We start from the raw sequence: 16,019 nt of genomic DNA on the forward strand, positions 1-16,019 counted from the left end.
TTCAGTGATGTAATGTAAATCGAATAGAATTGACATTTCTGAAAGAAATAAATCATATATTACCAGAAATGACTTCCAAAAGGATGTATGTATGTTTTTTAAATTTGAGCTTCACTATCTTGTTTTTGAGTTTTGAATTACTTATTTAATCATATGTATTTTCATTTCTTTAAAAAAGAAGACATCTGAGCATGTTTTTAGTTGTTGAGCATTCTATAAAACTAAAATCTGATGCTTTATTGCAGAAAGATAATCTTGGAATATTGGTTAATGCTTTTCTATAGAAATTTAGCCTGGAAATAAATAAAAACAGTAATGGCCTTTTACTGGATATACTGCACCATGTGTTTATTTCAAATGCCTTTCATTTCACAGAGTGAAAAAGGAAAAAGAAAATCTTATTGTAGGCCTGCTAAAACATACCGCAGGGCTTGTAGAGTGGCCTAGTTTTTATGGGTTGGTTCTGTATAATATTCTTTTATCCACTGAATTTGCATTTAAGCCATTCCAAAGAATCACCTCAATATTTGGATTTCAGGAAACTGAGGAGAGTGAACATTAGCAATTTACACAGAGGTATTATATTTTCAGATCTCATTGTTATTATGATTTTATTATTTTTAATGCAATCTTAAAGCAATAAACTATACATTGTTGGTGGGATAACATATTTGTCCATAATAAAGTATAGTGTATAATATTTCTGGTTAGTATTTTATGATTTTTGGAGGAGAAATCTTATTTGCATCGTAGTATTCCTGATCTGATTTGGAAGCATCAAACTAGAAAGACCTTGTTTTGCTTTATTTGAAATGTCATCTCAAGGGGAGCTTCATGTTCTTAGAAAACTCTTTGTATTGTATGTTTTTTTCCTCAAGGTTACAGTGCCCTTTTGTCAAATTTAGAATAGTATTGTGTTACATGAAGTCCTGCTCTAACCTTGTAGTGCAAGTGACACTATTTATTTGTTTTCCACCTCATTATCCACTTCATGTTATACTTACTGCGTGGGAGTTTATTTTTTTCTTCTGGTACTGACCTGGACACTTTGTGACATTTACCTATTAATCATAAGGGCCTTGAAGTGCTACAAAGCTAAGATGCTGATTTAATAGAGATATCATGTTATACACTCTCTGTTAAAGTATTAAATATTACTGACACAGTTAGGAGATAAATAATATGCATGTTGTGATTATCAATAGATTACTTAAATCCTGGACTGGTCTTTCCCACTCTTATAACAAAAACTTTAACTGCTATTATAACATTATTTGGGTAAGAAGAACGAACTTCAGGTAAATATATATAGTAATATCTAATATGAAGTGTTGTAGTAGGTAATCCATCGCACTTACTAATGAAATCTGTCTCATTGTCATTTGTTCCCCATCATTAGCATTGATCTTGCAATTCTACATGTCCATACGTTAAAAGCCTACAATTTATACTACAAATACAAATCTAACTGACGTAAAACAAAATGACTAAACTTTCAGAAAATAACCATAGGACTGTATTTCTGAATAAAAAAGTAAAATAGATGAGTGAGAACAGCAGAACAAAGAAAATGAGACTGAGACTTTTGCACAGTGGTGCCTGTCATACATGTTACATGTGTGAGTACAGGTATGCTTGAATATATTATTATGTACTATATACAGTTTGGATGTTTTGTGTAGTCTGAAAACTGAGAGTCAGCCTTGTCTTTTTTTATTTAACAACAGGGACTTAACCCCCTGTGATCTAAATAGATGTTTTGATGTGGGAGACATGTTTCAATCAAATATAATATTTGAAAGAAAATGAAATATGTACTGTAAAATGTTTACACAAACAAGCTCTATAACATTTTTTGGAAACTGGCATCTTAAATAAGACCAAATTATAATATATGGGTGTTCCTCATGTTGATTGAAACTGGTTTTGTGTGATAGTGATATGTTTTAAACACATTTGTTTCTGGCATTTGCAACAATAACTATGTAGGAGCAACAGATAATGTTTCATTTGTTATCTCTTAACCTTTGTACCATGATTATGCATTGTTCAACTATAACTATTTCCAAAAACATTTCATATGGAGCAATAAAGAAACACTTTTATTATTATGGACAACAAAATAATTAGAGTTTTACTAGGAATAACAAATGTTTAGTGAAAATGTGGCTTAACCTGCTTCGCTGAGGGCTGACCTCCTGACCATAGCACGAGACCAGAACCCCCATGCAGAGTGACCCAGGGTTAACTGCAAAGAGCTGGCAAAAGCCGTTTGGAAGGGTGATAAGGGGATCACATACAGTGTTTAAAGTGTTTTAGGAGAGGAACACTTCTGAGGTTCGGGAGTGATTGCTAATTACTGCCGAATTTGATTGAACTTAGTTGTTATCATCCCTCCCGAACTTTTGTTAAAACTCCATTTGTTATCTAATAGTAAAATGGATCGGTGAATTGGAAGAAGCAACGTCAACATGAAAGGCATTGGGAGCAACTGCACTATAACTAACCTTGTAAGCCAGACAGTTAAATGAGAGCATATATTGCTGCAGCAAGCTAACAAGAAATTAATTTATAGTGTAAACAATCTGCCTTGCTAGTAGATTCCGATTCCGATTTAAATTGAGTGGATAAGGTTTTAAAATATGATTTATTGCGTTGCATTTAAATCATCTAGGGGGTATCATTTTATGTCACCAATGTTGAAATATTGTATTTAATTCAATCAATTTACAGTATGATCAAGTGCAATGTGTTAATATGAGTGTACTAATTGTTCTATGTATGGTACATCAAGGGAAACTATTAGCTGCTAGAGAAAATTAAAATTGAGATTTTGCATAAAGCTTTATAATGATCTCCTAAATTAAAGAAGCTATGCTAGGCTAAGACCTCTTAGAAAATTGGTAGCACAAAGCAATATGTTTTACCATAAAGGACAGTGATTTTATGTGATTAAACATTTTAAGATTCTGGACAATTTTAAAGTAATTAAATGAGTATTTAAAGAACTTGACAATGGTTATGCAGAAAAAAATACAATTTAAAATGATCTGTATGAATGAGAAAGTCACAGCTGCAGACATTAATGGTCTGTTCTCAAAGAAAATACACTTACAAAAGATATGTGAGTTTCTACATATGTGTGTATTTCAAGTTCCTTATATTTTTTCAGTAAAATTAATCTGGCAGTGAGGTCATTGTGTAAGTATGAGTTTCCATTGTGTATGATTTTGCAACTGTGTATTTATTTATATTACTTTATCTGCCAGTAGGCTCAGAAAAGCAGTGCTGCCATATTTAAGAATAAACACAAATAAACAAATAAGAATAAGTGAGCTTCCAAAGTTGAACATCTTGTGTGATTAAAGGACCTCCAAACATATCAGAGTGAAGATGCATGACCTAATGTGAAGGGACAGACAAATAATCTTTTGCTTTTCAATTACCGTTATGCATCTCTTTCCTGGGGTTCTAATTATTACTTTGAAAACCGTAACAAAAGGTTGCACAATTGCTCCATTTGGATTCAAACCAGGGTTTTAGGGGGAAAGAGGTGCTAAATACAACCAGGCTTCTTCTAGAAAACCCTGCACAGAAGCTCTGTTAATGCAATAAAAAGACGAGCAATTTGACATCCATGAGTAATAGAATTGAAAGGAAGGATTGTAGCTGATTAGAAAAAATGGCAAATTTTTCAAACTTTATGGACATAAATAGAAGATCAACTTAGTACCCTGGTGAGAACACTGGTACTGGAATAATGCTTTTTCATTCAGAAAATGTGCTATATTATATGAAACACAAGATCCTCCTTAGGTGTTAAATTGTCTTTTTGTAGAACTGTGGCAGGTGTGCATTGGGTTACGTCAATAAAATTATTTGGAAAACCCTGGGACAAGTAGTATTAGTTATTGTAATGATGTGTCAGTAACTGACCCGCAATAAATCACCATTGTAATGTCCATGCAACATGAATTGTCAGTTACCCTCTAGCCTGCAGCCACACACAGGCAGTAAAGTAAAATACACTTTTTAGAGAATGCATATAGCAGTGGCTTCTGTTTGTTCCTGTTTCTGTTATTATATTGTTCAGTCACTACTGATAGTCAAAAATGTACTAACTTATTTCTGTGTTAAGGTCTTCAGAGTTTTGTATCTCTCAAAATTACATCAAATAATATGCAGATTATGTAAGTAAAATTAAAAATATTATTAATTAAAATGATTAAAAATGAGTTAAAAACTGTTTATGTGTAATCTGGTATAATTTACAGTATGTCTTTGTAATGGTGCACTGTATACCACACTTCCAAATGTATTCCTGCATTATTGCTGTCTGCAAAATTGTTTTGGAAAAATATATTACCACAGATATATTTTATTCTAAGCTTCAATATTTGTTTTCTGAAAGAAGTCATGTCTTGAACACTTCTTGTGTCTACAATCTCAAGTCCTGCACATGATAAACTGTAGATGGGCATTGACATTCCACAAAGACAATAGTAAATTCATCCTTTCAGCAAAGAAGACAATTACTGTATAAATATTATATTTTATATTTGGTGGTGACTGACTCTAATTTGCACAACACATCCCTCAGCTGATTTTGAGTTTGGGTATGTCCTTTAAAACAGTCAGACAATGCATGATTCCAAACCTTGACTGACACCTAAAAGTTTGTGGTGTTGAAAAATCAAGGAATTGTCCTAATGTTGGCCTAAGAATGTGGTTTAATATTATGCTGAATTGTTTCAAGAAAGGGAGTCTTCACATAATGTTGTACATTATGAACAATTCAAGCAAATCAAATAGAATACAGTTTAGAAATGCATAATGACAAACAAAATTAAAAAGTACAGAAAAACATTAGTTAAAAATGGAAGAAACCAGTTTCTAAACTGATGTACAGTGACTTGCAAAAGAATTCAAATTCATTACATTTTGTTGCATTAATGCTTGCAGTCATGACATTTTAAAGGACTTCAAATTACTTTAAAGCAATTATTGTTACATGTGCAACATACTTCATGCATTAAAGTTAATGAAAAGAAAGACAAGACAAAAGTGGAACGTTTTGATCGAAATGCAGCCCATTGGATCAGACGGGACCCCAAAATAGTGCATCACTTAGTCAACAGCATTTCCTTCTCATGTATGGCATTGGCAGCCTTATGTTATATTTTTTCTTATAGTCAGCAGGTAGTTTCTTGTCAGACTGATGGAAACATAGGAGATCCTACTTCAGACTTTAAAAAATCACAAAAAAATCACCTTTCAGAAAACAATGATCCAAAACACAAAGCAAAAGCTACTGGAGTGTCTTTAAAAAAAGAAAGTGAATGTCCTTGAGTGGCACAGTTAAAGTTTTGACTTGAATCCTATTGAGAATCTTGGAAAGACTTGAAAACGGCTGTCCATAAACAATCCCTTAGCAACTTGAGTGAGCTTGAGCAAATCTACCAAGAAGAATGGAAAAAACTGCACAATACCCAGTGTGCAAAACTTGTAGAGACTTACCCAAAAAGACTTGCAGCTTTCACAGGTCTAATGCTAATGCAATCAACATATTTCAGTTTTCTGTTTATTTTTGTTAACATTTGCTATAATTAGGAAGAAGTTTATTCCATCCTGAAAAGAGAAGAAAGGAAACAACGTTTTGGCTGTGGAGCCTTCTTAGGGTGTGAGGTGCTGACGCAGCTACCCACCTGCTGATTTACTATAATTATATAGGTGTGGCACTTTTTGATTTTTTTCACTATGTTACATTTAATTTTAATACAAGATCAGGAAAGTTTAAATGTAAGCTTACTTTTTCTTTATTTTTATAATTAAGAGCAATATTCTATGCAATTTACATCATATTTTTATATTAAAAAACACTGACAGATTCCTAGTCATTATTAACTCTCAGGCAAAGACCTTTGTTTTCGTACTTGTAGCTATCCATTTCTCTATTGTCACAAAGCCAGACAAAGCACAGGGCACAGAATGGGACTAAACACATAAACTGCAATACTCTGGTCCAGATCTCAATCGATAATAAGACCAAAGAGAAAAGGACAATTAAGTAAAGTCAAACCTAGCCAGCATTTGCTAAAATATGGTGGAAAAAAATGGAGCATATCTAAACTATACATGTACTTCCCAGGTTTATACAAACTCCACAGAGAAAGATACCCAAGGTTGCTATTGAAGCAGGAACCCTGGAGCTATGAAACATTACTATAGCTTTTCCTTTTGTAATATTGCATATTATATGAAACTTTTGATTAAATAGAATTATAGTGTAACTTTTGAAGCATGTGAAATTTTAGTTTTTATCCATGTCATCTGTGTAATTACAAATAGTATTAGCTAGCACAAATGAGTTTTTTGTAACAACTGACTTCTGAAGGTGGGCAAGAATATTTGCTGTAGCAATGTTTCATCTAGCACATCTTCAGGAGCAAGTGCCAAATGTCCTCTTGGGGAAGTCATAATGTTCCCATTCTACGATCTGAACCACAGAGTGAAGTTCTTAGTGGGAATTATTTTCATTGATTGGGTATTTTTGTTATCAGATGTACCAATTCTAGGAGTAATTAATTGAATAAAATAAACCCTACTGTCAAAATCAAATCATCAAACCTATTTTCAAGGAGAATGTGGTGAATAGAAAGTGCTGTTTTTCACACAAATTGGTGGTGAGAGACCAATTTTTGACCACATAGACTTTTGGTGTCAAGGAAGTGTAACCCTGTTTCTCTGTAGCATTTTACATGAAATTGACAGTATTAGGGAATTAGACCCCACCAACACCTATCAAAACATGTTAAGTATCTGTTAAAGTCTGTTAAAGCAGAAAGACTTTGAGAGGTTTATTCAAGGTGCATAAAACCCTAGACTCCTGGCCAGGAAAACACATGCTTTTGTGAAGTAAGATATTGGTTGTAAGGCATGTACCAATTTGTTCACATTCATAGCTGCATTTTTTAAACTGTAAAGTTTAAAACCAAGTCTTTAATATATGTTCATGCTGTAAGGGAAGCTTAAAGAGTATTTTAATACTATAGTATACAGTATATATCAATATATTTGGTAATGTATCTTTAAACATATTCAGTCTATAGATAAGGTCTATAACTTAGGAAGCAATATAGCTGTCTAAGTTAATACTGACCTAAGTTAATACTGAGTTTTGATCATGTGAAAATTAATAAGTTCAAGATAGATTTGATATTAACATATTTCCTAACCATAATCACAGGGTAGTCAGACAACATTGACAGCTTGTCCTTACACTCTTAAACCTTTATTTACAGACCCCTATATGAACATACTGTGAATGCTATGTGTATATATACTGTATATGTAGATCGGAATCTAACTAAAGTTGAATTATAATCATCAAAAACTGCATGCTGTTGCTTTATTAAGTAAACAGCAAGTGTTATCTTTTGAGTCATGTATAAGAGGCAAAGTGACAGATAAGTAGAAACAAATAACATAGCTATATGAATTAGAGAATCAAGCTGACTGTCTAAAAAGTAATTAAAGTATTTTTTACACTGTTGTGTGGATAAGGTATACCAAGGGGAAAACAGAAGTGCTCTCTGACAGACAAAACTTGTTGTGATTGTGCTTATTCAGCCATACTCAAAGTACTGGGCTTTTTGTAGACATCTCTTGAGTTATGTTCACTAGTTCAAAAACTCCCGTGTGTAAATTTGTCAGCTACATAACCGAATCCTACTAAGATACCTGTGCAGCTCAGCTGAAACTTGTGCTTACATACAGTATATTCAAGGTAAAAAGCTTGAAGCTCGAGTCTATGGTAGATGGCAGTAATACACATAGTGAGGAGACTCATCAAGTTATATGATTCTATTGCAGATCTGTGCCTTTCATAACATAGCTGTCTTGTGACACAATAAATGACAGTAAGATTTTTTTATTATAACAATGACTGCTTCAATGTTTAATGGTAAGGTCCGTAATGACTGTCACAATGTTTAATGGTAAGGTCCATTGTTTTTCATGAACATACTCTGGATTAACATTTATTATCTCTTTCTAGCGCTACTTCATTATTCTTTTCTTTTATTCTCTAATGGAGGGTATGGAGGACATCAATATAGCTTTCTAAGTTAATACTGACCACAAAGAATCCTTATAAAAAGTAAGAATGCATGTTATCAATACAATACCATGCATTGCACTTCTTCCAACCTCTTTCTAGGAAGCAGGTGACCTAAGGTTTACAGTCCTACTAGAAACATATATTTATCTTTGTAGTTGTTTATATTTTGGACTGGGAGGAATAATGTCAATTATTTAGTATTATATCATTTAAGATGATTTCAGTGACAATGTCCGTGTCAGACGCTGATAAGTGTTGTTTTATTTTTTACTTGTTTCAAGTTTCACCTCACTAGAGCTTTAAGAAGGTAGCAGTCAACTGTTTTCAGCTGTTAGCTATTTATGAAAAATAAAATGCAAGGGTGCACTTAAGGGAAAATAGCTCTAAAGATTTTTGTGACTTTTCTTTAAATCATATAGCATTGATGTTCAAATATATCTGTTGAAGCATAATATATATACTGTATAATTTTTCCACTTAGGAAATATCTCATAAAGGAAGGACAGAGGAAAACTTAAAACTAAAGAAATTGCAATGAGGCAGCTGGACTGCGGCTTTTGTCTGCTATGGTCCATTATTTAATCAGAGTAGTGTTCACTCAAGATAACTGAATAATGTGAATTTATCTTTCTTCAAATCTAAAGTTGAAACATAATAGATCTCTTGGCAATATTGAGGTTGAACTCCTGACATACTGTAGTCACTTTCTACAAAAAAAAGAACAATACTGCTGCAGAACTACCTTTTCACATCTGTCCTTTAAACAAATGCATGCAGTAGCAAAAAGCAACAAAAATCTGGAAAAAAAATCCATATTTACAAAATGCCATATGGTCTTTAAGCATGAGTGTTTAGTGTACCAGAAAAAAAATGTTTAGAAAAAGAGGTTTTAGTGAAAAAACCTTTCTTTAGTAATTCAAGATTAATTTATTTGCACTGTTATTGTACATTTATAGCAGGCTAGTTGCTTGCTATCTAAATAGGATTATGGGGAGTGCTGATGCTAATCTATGTTGGGTTATCAAGAAACCTTTCTTTTTTGGAAATGGGAGCTGATTTTTTGCTTCGTGTTCATACTCGCCTGTTGGTGATGAGGCACTGTAGGGAATGAAATACATGGTAATTAAACATGAAAAACATTTCAAACTAAATTCTAATCCATATAACGATCATTGATCGGATTTGTTCTGCTTTGAAGCTGGGCTAAAATTAGTAGTGATGTATGCCATACTCTACTCATACAGTAACTGGAGGGCAGCCATCAGCTGCTAGATATGAAGATCTGTTTTTTGAACATCACCTATTAAATTTCATTTGCTCTTACATACCAAAGAAACACTGGCTTGTGTCACCTTGTACTAATTTTTTGTGAGACTGACAATCCTGTTTTTTAACAAGATGCTCCTCATGTGTTAGGTTATTCTACTGGGCACAAAAAGTAGCTGAAATCTATAGTGATGCACAATTCTTGCTGAGATTGGTTTAGCTCCTTGATCAAAGAGGTGGTGATAGTTATTCTGCACTTCCTTATCTTTATTGCCCATTCATGCAAAAATTGCTGGGAAAATCCATCCCCCTGCCTGTCAATTTCAGTTACAAAATTCATTGTTTGAAATATTAGAAACCACATTTAACCTGATATTGAGTACAGAGAATTCTTAGCAATTGTTAAAAAAGCTGTATTGCATTTTCAGATATTCAGATATCTGATTAAAGGTGTTTTTAAAATTGCTTCCTGTTCAGCCAGAAGTAATTATGCTTTTTTGCCTCATTTAAAAGTCCATCAGTGAAAAGAATATTGGCTTGCTCTTTTTTTGCCCTTACAAATTATTACATGCTTTTTGAATCAAATTATTTATTTAAATGTTTGGCATGTACTAAATCAAGATGCCTAATGTGTTTTACCAGAGCAAACTATTTTTCCTTGTAAAATAAAACCCATTTGAATTTAAAAAACGACCTTATCTGTTTTTGTACTTACTGATTTTTAAACACTCCATTTCACTACATAATCAGTATTATGGTCACAGTGTTTTAGTAACGTTAAGAGTGAGCACTAGTCAGGAGTAATAATAGAGAATATCAGGGGGATAAGATACTAGTAGAGTACATTGGTCATCATTCAGTGCTTTTTATATATTATACCCGTGCCTAGGGCACAATCACTGTTTGTATAAAGATATTAACACCTGCTGTGTGTTCCCTTTAGAGAGTAAAACAGAATAGTAGCCATGACAAAAATGATTATAATAGACTCAATGGCATTTTTCTTTTTTCCCTCTCCTTTTCTGTATTTAAAGTTGCAGAGTTGCTTTTTTTTTCTTATAGTTAAGATAGATTAATGTTTAATTCTATTTGTTTTGGGAGTTTGACTAGAAAATGTTGAGGGAAGTAAGAAAATATTCAAAGTGGTAATATTAAGCTCATTACTTTGTCAAACCTTGACATTAGCCTTAATGAAGTTCATGTCCATATGGAAAATACCACTGTATACTGTATTATTCTGTTTTTTAACAGGGCTTTTCAAACTTCATCATAAATTATATGATTTTCTTTACCTTTTGATTGCTTTAACCTACATTTGGAAGAGCTCTTCCTTTTATAGATTTACAAAAAAGTAGTATTGCATTAAACTTGCATACTATATTTCATGCTATACAGGTCACATTATATTTAAAAGATTTTTTTTAAAGCCTGTACATTAAAGAAGGATTTTATTAAATCATATAATATTTTCTTTACATAATTCAAATGTGTTGTGATGGGAATTATAAACATATCATTAATATAATATGAAACTTTATGATTTTATGTTATCATTATTAGTTTTAAGGTAATCCGTATTATCTTGTCTGTGTTAATATTTTAGTTTGATTTTCCTTCTCACTGAAAATTTCAGAATACAGTATGGCATCACCTCAAGGTGTCCTCAGTGTTTTACCCTGGATGGATGGATGTATTTAGCAAGAATACGTTATTAAATAACTGTTCAATTATGAGGTCCCTTCCATCAACCATTAGCTGATAATATTTTGACCAATACAGCAATTTGTTTTATTTAAATATATCTATATTTTCATGTGTTCTAGATTTAGCAAAGTTTTTAAGAATTGTGCAACGCCATAAATAATTCTATACTGTGATCTGCCCTGTATAATTTATTTATTCATATGTATACTGAAATAGTGTACCTAGAATGCTTTGAAAGTCACAATAACAAAGAAGAAACTATTTTTAAGACAGGTTTTTATGTGAATTTTGTACTGCATGCTATTAAAATATAATGTAGGATAATATACATAATAATATGCACATTATAATATGTATAATCATATAAATTATTATTATGAAAGTGATAATATTTTGATTTATTAGTTATTTATATACATTAATATATAAATTATAGTATAATATAAACATAAATATACATTATCATTGGTGATATAGAAACCTTAATGTCTTTTAAAAATACTTTTTCTGTCATAGTTTAGCCATTATTCTATTTATTGTATTTTTTTGAATATGAATATATTTCAACAGTTTACTATGGAAGTACTTTAGGGGGCAGGTATTTAATCAGGTTTAATAAAGGTTTATTTTTGTGATGTATTTCCTCAGTATTGCTGCAGGTTATTAAAAAAAACCCTTCCTTTTACATTGGCACTAATCTGTGAACTTAATATTAATTTAACTGTTATTAGTGTAACCCTTATCTTCTGCTAGGTTTCAGAACAGGTGTTTGGTCAGTTAATACTCATTTATAGTTGGTTATATTTTAATTAAGTTATTTTTAAGTTGTTCTAAGTCTCTTTTCATTGTTTTAATTATCGTTCATATATTAACTGTATTGTCATCTTACGCATTCCTTATTTAGTGCTCAAACCAAGATTGTTAACTTGTATTTTTTCATATCTCTGCTCGTGTTTTTTAGTGCTAAGTAATTGGGGACTTTGAGCAACTGCATTTATTTATACAATATCTAATTACCTAAATGCATTTTTAAAAACCCTAGCTTCTTGTTTATGCTCACATATTCACAGTCTAGAATGCAGCTGAACCACGGTGTATATGAGCTCATGTTGGGAGAATTACTACTCAATAGGTATTTACACAAAATATCAGCATATGACCATATAAAGCATAATACTTCAAACTCAAAATAGGTTACAATTATGCATCTTCTGAGTGTTGGATTCAATATTTCTTTGATTAGTGTAAACCTTTATTTTCTGTTTTCATTCAGATAAGTATTGCAACTGCATATACACTATACTTTTTAAGAGAAGAAAGATGTTCTGTACACAAAAGCTTTTTTACTAGAGCACTCATGAATTTCAACCCAGAACTTTTACTTTCCTTTACAGAGTACACAGTACTGACATACTTTCAGAGCTATTCTTTAACTTGTGAAACTATTCTTTGATTTTTAACGATTTTTTAATACAGTAATATTGTACATCCAATATCTACTGTATACGCTATAAAATACTAATTCTGACAGTTTGAACTTATGTACACTGCTGTTCCACAGTCATCTAGCCCATGCGTAATTGTGTATACACAAAAGGTAAGGCTTCTTTTAATGCAATTACAGATGCAACCACTCAGAGCGCGCAGAAAAACTAATTTCTGCTTAAACTGGCTTCTCTGTGTTGCACCATACAGTGGTGTAATTTGGTTGTATGATTCAATGGTCAAAGACGATCGATAGGTGGCACTTGTGGCACGTTAGGTGTTACAATTTCTTCATTTAATCTGTTTCCCTACTGTAAGTCTTTAAATCCACTTAATATCAAATATTAATATGCAATTATGTTACTAAAGTAAAATTTGTTAACTGAAAATAAAAATAACTGAAGTATAATAACATCTTTGAATGTCGTTATCAATATTAATGTATTAATATAAATACATTATACATACTTTCTATACAATATAACTGTTAGTGGTAGGTAAAAATAAAAATGAGGTGCACAACAGTATTCCACTTTCTTCATAAACATTTTCTGCATCAAAGTCCTTAACTCAGTCGCTTACTGTGGTTATTTTAGTTTTGAAGCACTTGTTCTAACTATATAAAGTTTATATACCTTATACACTTTTTCCATGAATACTTTCTGTTATTGTTTCAAATGATAATGAAATGTTTGTATAGGCATTTTATTAATTATATATATATATCACAGTATGTTAAATATTAAACTATTATTAAAAATAAAAGTAGGAATGTTTCACAAATTAATATTACTCAGATGAGAATACAGAAAATAGCCTGTTTTTTTTTTAAAACAGACCATGCAATACTAAAGTTAATTAAAGAGTACAGTACAGTACTCTTTGGTAATGAGTGGATATTAGGTAATGTGATTCACATGTGTGGCACGTCAGGAACTGTTGTCTTTTTATCACGTATTCTATTCAAGTGGCTGACGTTTTAAAACTACAATACATGTTGTGAAAGAAATAGTTCCTGTAAATAAGTGCATGTAAAGATGCCCTTAACAGAAATCACCCTTCTTTGATGACAAGGAGACTTGGACCCCCTGCTGAATGAGAAGTGAGGAAGAGTGAAAGAGGAGTGCGACAGATGAAATGTGTAAAACATTGTGAGACAGGTCATGCTGTAATATGATTTATACTGCACTTGACCATCATGTTCTTAAGCATGAATAAACATTTGTAGATTTGCACAGTTTAAACAAGAACATTGATGTTCACTGTAGCAACATAAACATGCTTTAACTTAAACAATTTTTAACCAACAAATTTGAAATATTTTAAAGCAAGTTATTAACCTATTTTGAACCAGCATATGAGTTCAGAAAGGGTGTGCACAGTGGGTCTTGTGTTTAGATTACTGGGGGTGTTCAATGAGCACCTGGTGTCTATTTTACAAAGTGAGATTACCAGGTAGATAACTTTAGTAAATAAATTGACAAAAGAATTGATTTTTGTATTCAGTTAAGTAACTACAGTAGTTCCTGGAATTCAACTATGAATTAATTTCATTACTTTGTTGACTTCCTCACAGATAGCTGATGTGTGATAGCAAGGATGAGCATACTGGCACAGTTTGGCTGCCATCGCATCATTGTGGTGGGTGCTATAGATTGGTGGTGGTGGAGGTGAGTTTCCATCACCTATAAAGCACTTTGGGTGCAGTGTCCAGAAAAGATCTGTATAAGTGAAAGGATTATTATCCTGTCATTCCTGTGCAACAGACTGCAGTCCATGGCTACAGCATTGACAACTACCAATCTATGGCTAGTACCAATCAATGGCTACTTTACCTTTGCCTACTGCCCTGTCTCTCTCACACCTGAAGAAGGCTCCACGGCCAAAACGTTGTGTTCTCTTTCTTCTTTTTTTTCAGCATGGAATAAACCTATTACTTGTTCCTTTGCAGCCTACGCATGCTGACGCAGCTCCCCACCTGAACAACTACCAATCTATTTTAAATACAATTGTGATACATCAGTTTACATCCATACAATCTGTAGGTAATTTGCTTTTCCTACAGCAATAAAATAGGTGGTGGGAAACCATGAAAGAGCCCACTGCCATTAGTCAGAAAAATATCATATTTCACTTCTAATATATATTTATAATGAAAATCTTAAATAAACTCTTCCTCTAAATTGAAATCTAATATATACTATATTATTTTCTTTTATTAATGTTTTTATCTGTCCGTTAAGTATTTGATTTACATTCACAACTATTAGAAAAAACACATAAAGGGAATAGTGCTGTTAGCTCATCATTTCTGAATGATGCTTATTATTTTTATGGAAAATTTGACATTGAATTTTAGAGATAAAATAAGATAAGTGAGGGGATTCCCAGTGTTAATTTCCTCGACAAAAATGTTTGTCAGCAACCTGTTTTTCATTTTTTATAAGGTTTTTCCACAATGACGATGACAAAGATTAAATTGCTTTGCATTTTTGTTTGAGTGAATTAAGACGAGACAAAATTACCTGTTTGACTAAGACTAAAACTGAAAAGAATTTCATCACATGAGGTTCAACTTTTGCACATCTACTTGATACCTGACAAATAGCAGGCTGACTGTAACAGGTATAATCCTAGGGCTGCAGCTGTACATGGACTGCAAGTTGCCTCAGGGCTACTGCTGAGAATCGTAAATATCGGGATGTGCTGCTTTCTCTCCTTCTTCTCTTTTTTTTTTCTAACTGTCCCTCATTTTCAGGCAGTCAATTCCACACCTCATGTCATGAATTCATATTGTTTGTTAATTGATTGGTATCAGGATAAAAAATGAGAAGTATACACTGTACTAATTAGATTAAATATTAAAACTAGAGTACCTCATTTAGAAAAAGAAAATCCATCAAGACACAGGAAATCCTTGTGGTACTCTATGCTTTCAGCTGGAAGAAAAGATCTGGTGTCTGGCAGTGCTTTATATATGATCAGCAAACTAGGAAAAGCTATTGTAAAACCTTACTTAAGCTAAACAGAACGTGGTTAAATTATGAGTTGAAAACTACAAAAAATTTGAGGTGCCGTAGGAGTTGCTTTTGCATTGAGATACTTTTGCATTTAAACATTTGTTTTTTCCACTCTAGCTAGACAACAAATTAACTGTAAAACAAAACAAGAATAATCCATATTTTACAGTTTACATGTTAGGCAATTACCATCTTTTTTGTCTTGGAGATTAATATATAAGAATTAAGTTACTGTTTTAAAATGTGAGAGTTGGTCAAAAACTATGCACGCTGCGTTTCAGCTTCATAATGGTGCTCTGAATCAGAAGTGAGATTTTTGTTCATATTTTATTTTCAAAATATTAAAGCGAGTTTTTAAATATGGGGGCGGTGCAGTGACTCTGTGGCTAAGGATCTGCACTTGTGGCTGGAGGGTTGCTAGTTCG

The sequence above is a fragment of the Atractosteus spatula genome, chromosome 11, assembly GCF_055471065.1.
Source record: "Atractosteus spatula isolate fAtrSpa1 chromosome 11, fAtrSpa1.hap1, whole genome shotgun sequence".
NCBI classification, from domain to species: Eukaryota; Metazoa; Chordata; class Actinopteri; order Semionotiformes; family Lepisosteidae; genus Atractosteus; species Atractosteus spatula.